The following is an 8,302-nucleotide window of genomic DNA, read 5'->3' as shown; positions in this document are numbered from 1 at the left end:
ACACACACACACACACACACACACACACAGATTTAAAGTAAAAGACAATAAAAACATGAGGTGAGGAAACACTCATGAATGGACACTACCAGCATAAAATTCAAATTTACAATGAGTTGCATTGCAGATTCAAGCATATATTTAGATTAGTTAAGTCTGACTCTAGTTTTTTACATTTTTTTTTCCAGAACTGTGCACTTCTTATAGTGGGTCCCATCTTATTGTGGTTGAGGAAGTATTCAATCGTTTTACTTCAGTAAACGCAGAAATACAGCGATGTAAAATATACTCAGGTAAAAGTCAAAATTGTTAGCAGCAAAATGTACTTAAAGTATCAAAAGTAAAAGTACTCATTATGCAGAGTGACCCCTTCTAGAGCGGTATACTGTCATATCATTGTATTAATATTGTTAATGCATTCATGTGTAAGCAACATTTTAATGTTATAGCTGTTGGAGATAATTGTGTCTATTTTATATTCTGTTATAAAGTGAATCTATTTAAATGCATTGTGCTTTTTAAGATCTGAACATGTCTTGTATGTTACAATTTGTATTAATATTTAAGTATAGGTGTCAAATAAATGTAGTGGAGTAAAAATACAATATTTCCCTATGAACTGCAGTGGAGCAGAAGTAGTAGATGATAGAAATATTACCTCAAAATTGCAGTACTTGAGTAAACATATAGTAACACTTCTAACACTGCTTTAATAATCCCTGTTGGAAGTACCAAAGTGCTGTTTCAAAAAACTTAAGCCAGAATTATTTAGGGTTACTTGGAGTTAAACAGCATTCATCTGTTCAGTTTAGTTTCTGGGAACTCCCTCAGCTCACATATCTTGTCCAGCTGTCTGTCTGGTCCGACTGTCTGCTTCTGGTTCCCAGAAAGTTCCCGAGTGAAATCTAACCCGCCTCGATGACAAAAGTGTTCAGCACACACGTGCGAACAGTGGGACGTCATGGAGGGCAGAGCAGGGCCTGATGGGCAGCTGTAACATCATGGCCAAGGTGTATTTACAGGTGATTATATCAGCTAATCGGTGGATTACAGCATGTTGAATCCACACAAGCCTCTAAACTGCAGAGAAAAGAGTCCTGTGGGATTTTCATTTTAATCTGGTCCCAGAATGAGGCGGCCCCTCCCGCTCTCACATCTGGCCTGTCAGGATTTACTGTTGTAATCCTTGATTTTAAAACAAATTTATTATGCTTTATCGCTGATACACTGGACTTTAATTATTAAAATGCAGCTTTCTATTTTAGCAATGAAGTAATTACACATGTCTGTCCTATTAGCCTTTACTAAGTAAGTAATCAGGTTGTGCCATAGGCTGTATAGCTGTGGCAGCATGAACGCTGCAGGCCAGCTGCATCCCATAGATTATATTCAAGTATGTGATGTTATGTCTAACAGGTGCATTTCACCTCTCTTTTCTCTCTCCCCTGGACTAATCCTTGTTAAAAAAAAAACACAACACTTGATAATACTTGAGTGCATATGTAAAATGTTCACACTTTGCATCCTCTCTGTCTACGTATGCACCTTGTGTTCTGTGCGCTCTGCATGAGGTCCACTGGATATGTGCATCGCATGCAGCTGGGGCAGTGGAGGGGTTAACACCACCTGCTGTGGCAGATGTCAAAAACCATGCTGTAAAAAATGTCCGATTAACACAAAGGGGCACTTTGAAAAATCCTGATTATAGGAGCACTTTCATTTATTAAACTCTGCCAATCCCCTGTACTCTTTTTGAGCGGGGATTAAAACCAGGTAGACACCATTGTCTATCTAAACAATCCCTATTTAAGCTCTAGCTGTTTCCTGGTGCCCCGGCCAGGCCTGGCTGGCTGGCTGGCTGGCTGGTCGCCTGCCTGTAATCTCAGTAGGGGCTTATAGGTCACTACAACCACTACACATTCCCATTCATCAACATCATCCCCTTTACAGGGACTAGGTGATTGGATTTAGGACATGTTTTACAGGGGCAGAAAAAAACAGAACAGTGAACTAAGTCGTGTTTACAAGAGCTGTGCTGTGAAAAGGCAAGTGGACGAGTGGCAGCCATATGGAATGGATAACCCTGTGAACATCTGCCCTCGATCAGTACCACGCACTGCCATTTGACCGGTGGCTTTGACCTCCACATGGTGTGCGGGAACATCTGGCCCTTTTTCTGCTCTCATGAACTGCTGAAAACAGCAGTAAGCAGACAGGTAACTGCAGAGAAAACAACAAATAAATTATTATGTTTTATTTATGTTTTATTATAGGTTAGAAAAAGATATTTCCCCAAGGGGAATCCACAAGCTACCTAGCAGTATATAAAGTAACCAAAATAAACCACACCTTTACCAGTTGCAACATTAAAGTAATGAACACATTAATGTATCAATAATTATGATCCAATAATATAATATACATGATTCTAAAAGGGGCCATTCTGCATAATAAGTACTTTTGCTAATTAGGGATCCAATCAGCAAAGTTGCTGTAGCCCTATTGTCTTTCTTTCTTTCTTTTTCTGCTAAAAGTGTTTGGGCAGCAAAAACTGGCTAGATCATCTACGGACAGCGCTGATCAAAAGTTATTAAAAGAATTTTGATACATTAATTTGTTTTTTTCATAAATTTTTACTTTTGTGTCTTTACGTGCAATTTTACACAAATTACCATAAATCAAAATTGGTAAAAGTTGTTGTAACCAAACTTTACACATCTGTTCAGATGCTCGGTCCGAGCTTCCCTGGGATATTCTTCCACTAGGGGGCACTACACTTGCAAAAAGTTTATATCTTGTAATTCGCTGCAATTCGTACAAAATTTGGTTTGTACAATCTAAGGTCACAACTCAGTTGATGCATAAAATTTGTTAATGATTGCTCAAAGTAGCTTATTACAAGAAATGTAAATTTCCAGACATTTCTCATTCCAAACTTCAAAAAAATCTAAGAAAATCACCCGTAAGTCCTAGAGAGCTGAAATTATTTCAGCACATACACTGATATGTGACAAACGTTTGCCTCACTGCAACCTATGGTAAATTCAGAAGACAGTCACTCTGTGTTTTACAGAATATGCTAAATCAATTAAAATCTATATCTCCATAAATCTTTCTTAAAATGTTACCAAAGTCAACACAGACATTCTCTGGATGGCCGATATCAAGTGTTTCAAAGGATTTTTAGATCGGTCAAATGGTGAGTCTACAGTGATATTCAGTATCTTGCTAAAACTTGGACAGTATGTACAACATTTTCTTTTTTGCTCAGTTTCAGATACAATGCAACAAAAATAACTGACAACACACCCAAAACCACAGAATGATGTGTGATTTTTTTCAGAATTTTCTCACCAATATTTTGACTGCATTTTAAGTTTAAACTGACAAAACTATCCATGTCTGGCACATCACTACCTCAACTTATGATATCACTACCTCAACTTGTGAGAAGGTGTGTGTAAACAACCTCTCACCAGTAGCTCAGTCAGTAAGTCCCCTACTATGGAGATCTGAAGTTCTAGAGTTCAAATCCTCAGGTGACCAAGTCAGACTTGCTGACAATTGGGGTGAACAGATCATAGTGAGTCTAAGTTCTCTATTTTATTTGGATCGAGTGACACTTTTTTCTTATTTTTCTCTGCTAAAAAGTGTTTGTGCAGCTTAAACATTAAACCTTGAAAACACAAAATGTTGCAGGTGGCTTGAACATTTCATCCAGTAGTCAGGTACATATAATGACACTCTCTGATCTCAAGGTGATGTTGTAAAAATCAAGTTTGCGTTTCCGCAATTAACTCAAAGTCCAGTTTCTCTCATCACTTTAATCTCTCAAGTCATCTGCATCTGTTCTTCACTTATATTCAATATAAATATTCAATTTTTCACGACTTGCTTGGAACCCGATCATTGCCGCTTGCGGCTATATTTAAATTAAATTTTGATGCTTTTACTTTTACATGTGACAGCATTTCTAAATGTTTCTAAAGCTTTGAGTATTTGCTCCACCACTGAATAAGACGAAAACAGAAATTGGACTTCTACCATAAAACTGCAAGTGCACAATTGTTTCGTTTGGAGTAGTACATTAATATTGGACGTTCACAAGCACACACTTTAGGTATGGCTTTTTCACAAATGTAATAAGTAGTGTACTGAAAGACAAATATCAGTGGAAACCGCCCCCCACAGATTATAGAGAGGTGAATTAGTGAACTAATTATTCAAATTCCTAGACTTCAGAATAAAGGCACCATTATTTTGTAATGCAATTCATACTTTCAACTTCACCATTTAAAGTGAAAAAATAATCACACAAAAAATACTTTCTCTGAGCACTGATGTAAAAGGTTAATATAAACCTTGCATTGGTATTTGGGAGTTTGTTAACTATATATTGCCCAATAGTCATTTTATTTTCAAACATAAACACGCAATATGAATTAACCTGTTGAAAACAGGCACCTTTTTCCTGAAAAAACGCCTAAAATAACATACCCAAAATGAATCAAGAATACCTCCTCAACCATTTGGCCTAGATGCATAATTCTGATCTCCTTTGAAAAGTCAGAAGCTAAGGAATATAACTCCATTGTATATTAATATATTTTTTTTACTATTACAGACTACATGGAGATGCAATAAAGAAAAAATCTGATATTTTCATCATCGCCTGGTAAAAAAAGCTATATTTTAATGCAATAAACCATCAAAACCATCATAAGGAAGCTTTTAATGCAACTGAATATCTTTTAATACACCTAGAATGCAATTGTAACTGTAAATCTGATGAAAATAAACTAAAATACAACAGTTATCATACAACATTTTCAAAATATACCAGGTGAATGTCCATATTTTGGCAATATTTACTGTAAAAATGTTGGTAGATATCTTTAACACACTTTTTCTGTCCATACAATCATGTTCCAATTGACATAACATTGAAATATTGATAAAAACAGTGAGTATTCATCAACATTCCTGTCACCAAAAGCACACCCATGCTTTACAGGCCTGTAGATTGACAACGGAACATCCCACAATGATGGGGGGCTCAATCTGGCTTGAGCAGACCTTCCATTTGGTACCCTGCATGTCTATGTATCTGGGTGGGTTTTGGAGTTAAAATGGCGGAAAAAAAAATTTTCAATCAGTAATTTCGCCCAAACAGTTGCCCCCGGTACCGGGTTTTGATTTGGATCTCTTAGGTCTGTTTAGTGACCAAGATACATACTAAGTGAGATATTTTAGATTTGAAAAAAAAAATATGCATATACACCCATGTATCTGCTATGAGCTAATATAATATATTTATCAGTGTTGCTATTAATTAACATTCTGAAATGCCCATTTAGGGTTAACTCACTTAAAAGCATCACCTCAGGTTATTGCACTATTGCTACATCTTTCAGTGGAGTAACTAATTACATTCACTCAAGCACTGATATTAAGTAGCCTACTATTTCGAGGTACTCATACTTACTTGAGTGTTTCCATTTTATGTTACTCCACAACATTTCAGTCAAACGTTGTCCTTTTTACTTCTCTACATTTATCTACCAGGTGTAAGGACTAGTTACTTTTCTGGTTAAGGTTGTACATAAAAAAACAAATAATGATTAGCTTACACAATGCAACACATTGTTAAAGATAAACAACAGTGTTTGAAAATCTTTCTGGCTTTTATTCCCCCCTTTAAACTTCTCACATGGTTTAACTTTATCTATTTGGGGCCCAAACAGTTAAAAGATTACAGAAACGTCAAAGGTGTAGTAGAACCCCTTGTAACCTTTTAGAGAAAGCTCAAACTCCTAGGTTGGCAACCACTGGACTAACTGTATCTAAAGTAGATCAATTACCCCCACCCAAACCAGCTATAATAGTAAAATGCCATTGAATGCTTTATTATAAACAATCTAATAATGTAATATGCTGTATATATCAGTCACTCACAATCTGCAATTTTCTGCAGAATGAGAACTATTTCTTTAGGTAAAAGTAGCAGTTAATACGTTATTTTTTTTGTTGCATTTGTGACATTTTTTTGCATTTTTTATGTTATTACTTTTAAACAAGTAAAATATCTGACTACTTCTTCTGTCACAGGTCAGTTTGGATGCCTTGACAAAATGAATCACGGCTGATGATCTCTCTTGTTTTTTCTTCTGGCCACACAATACCTCACAGCCGTAACAAGGTGATAATGTATTGCCAGCTGCTCCCTGGCATAAATTCATCCCACAAAGACGTGGCATATGCTAGAGGATCAAATGTCTTTATCCTCATGAAAGTTGTGTTGTTTTCTAAATTGAAAGAGCATAAGGTCCCACTTTCATGCGACAATATAAACTCCTCACCTCAATAATTGTATCAGCTTATAAGAAGCTTACTGTAATTACAATATTGTCTTCTTGGGGCCGCAGCCTAAAACATGAAATACAAATCACCCATTTCAAAATTAAATGGAAACTCGTTCAAAGAGAAGCTATACTAGAGGACAGAGGGATTAACGTGTAAGTCCGGCACATTTAATATTTACTGCACAGTCACACAATTAATCTGACAATGTGTTCTGTGTCTAATACCTGAACTGATGGGCCCTCCACCATTATCAGTTGTGTGCATATGGGGCGGGGTTAGCGGGAGTGGGGGCTGTTTACTTGTGATCCAAATGCAACCCATCATGCAAAATGGAATATCTGCACCAAAAACAACTTTCACTTTTGAAAGTAGTTTGATTTGTCTAGCTTAAATGTGGTAACTGTGGTTTAGGATGAATGAATGAATTCATTATTATGAATGAATGAATTATTATATTATTTGCATTATTGTTTCATATTACAGGGCACCACACTGCGTACTCATTTTCAAACCAAGAAAGTCCAAAAGTAGAACAACAGCTACAGCATCTTTCATGGTCCAATCTCCAGACCATCACAACAGCAAAATTCATAAATCACTGACAGAAACATTTGCTGTGTAGCACTGAAAAAATATGAATAAATATAAATAAAATAATCCATTTCGCCCTCTTTTCCAGGCTTAATTTGGCAAACTTAAACACATCAAAATCAAACAGCTATTCCAATTTTACCCATCTCTAGGCCTACACCAGAACATTTCAGGGGTTTGTCAAGCCGGTTCAAGGAAAAAAAATAATCATCATATTAATGGAAATGGGACTCACTTTGCACCCTAATCACATAGTTCACACAATAGTTTTTAACCAACCTCAAGGCCATAAGAAGAACCTAAGCTCTCACCTGTGTAAATAAAGATATTTGGCTTCTACATAAATGACATGTATGATTCAGGGCCAAATTTGTATGCATATATGTCCACATATGATGGAATATTTTAAAACCATTTTTCTTCAAACTTCCGTAAGAGCTTCTTTTTTAGAAGAATTTAACATTTAACAACATACATTATTCAGTAGATATGCAGCATTTCCTCCTCCTCATAGATTGAATAAAGCTCCTTTGTACAGTTTATAACTGTATGACTTACCCCAAAACAAAAATACCTACTTAGTCATTCTATCCTCTGCCACTTGGATTAGATTGATCCTGGTACCTAGCTGATGTCGACCCTGAATTGCCAGAATGATTCACACTTGGATTGTAACACATAAGATTGGGGGTGCTGGCACCTAAAATTACAAAAAAGAACCTCAAAATGGGGTCATGTGCCAAACCCTGCCCTAAATGTATGCAATTTAGCCAACCAGACATAACAGGGAGAACTTGTGACATTCTATTCTCCAAAGTGTTGTCTTGATGAAGAAACAATAGATAGACAGTAAAGTCATTTATCCATGTTTTAATCAGATGCTTCTGTTTTACAACTTTGAAAAGTTATCATGATGACAATACTTACATCTTTTGTCTTAGCGATTGCAAACTACACGGAGGAATTTCGCTAGGGCTGCGGCAAAAGATTTTTTTTTACTAGGCCTAGTAAGTGTGGCACAAATTGCTTCTTACAGTTATAGGAATGTATGTACGTATGAGTATTTTTTCATTGTGTTATTGCTATATCTTTTCATTTCTTCTTTTCTATTTCTTCCACAACTTTCCGATCCTTTACTAACAATCATTATTTTAGTAAAATGACCTTAAAATATTAAAAATAAAAGTATGCAGAATGGCCCCTTTCATTGTTATGTTATTAGAGCTGATTCATATACTGTTAGGGTAGTTGAATATACAAAGCGGATCATGGTTATTTTTATCTGATTCTGCAAAGTTACTTGTTACTAAAGCTGTTAATAAATGTAGTGAAGTAAAAAGTGCAATAT

At 36.0% G+C, this 8,302-nt stretch overlaps 1 long non-coding RNA gene across 1 annotated transcript in view; it reads right to left on the bottom strand.

Moving 5' to 3' along the window:
- Positions 1 to 1,569: 1,569 nt before the first annotated feature.
- Positions 1,570 to 8,302, bottom strand: part of LOC123975304 — a 38,552-nt gene continuing 31,819 nt past the window's right edge. Inside the window, exon 4 of the long non-coding RNA XR_006826028.1 lies at positions 1,570 to 2,220. This is a non-coding gene — a long non-coding RNA (uncharacterized LOC123975304). The remainder of the gene's footprint in view (positions 2,221 to 8,302) is intronic.

Source organism: Micropterus dolomieu, linkage group LG08 (genome assembly GCF_021292245.1).
Source record: "Micropterus dolomieu isolate WLL.071019.BEF.003 ecotype Adirondacks linkage group LG08, ASM2129224v1, whole genome shotgun sequence".
Classification (NCBI taxonomy): Eukaryota; Metazoa; Chordata; class Actinopteri; order Centrarchiformes; family Centrarchidae; genus Micropterus; species Micropterus dolomieu.
Note: the sequence above shows the minus strand (reverse complement) of the source record. Positions and strands in the feature narration are given on the sequence as shown.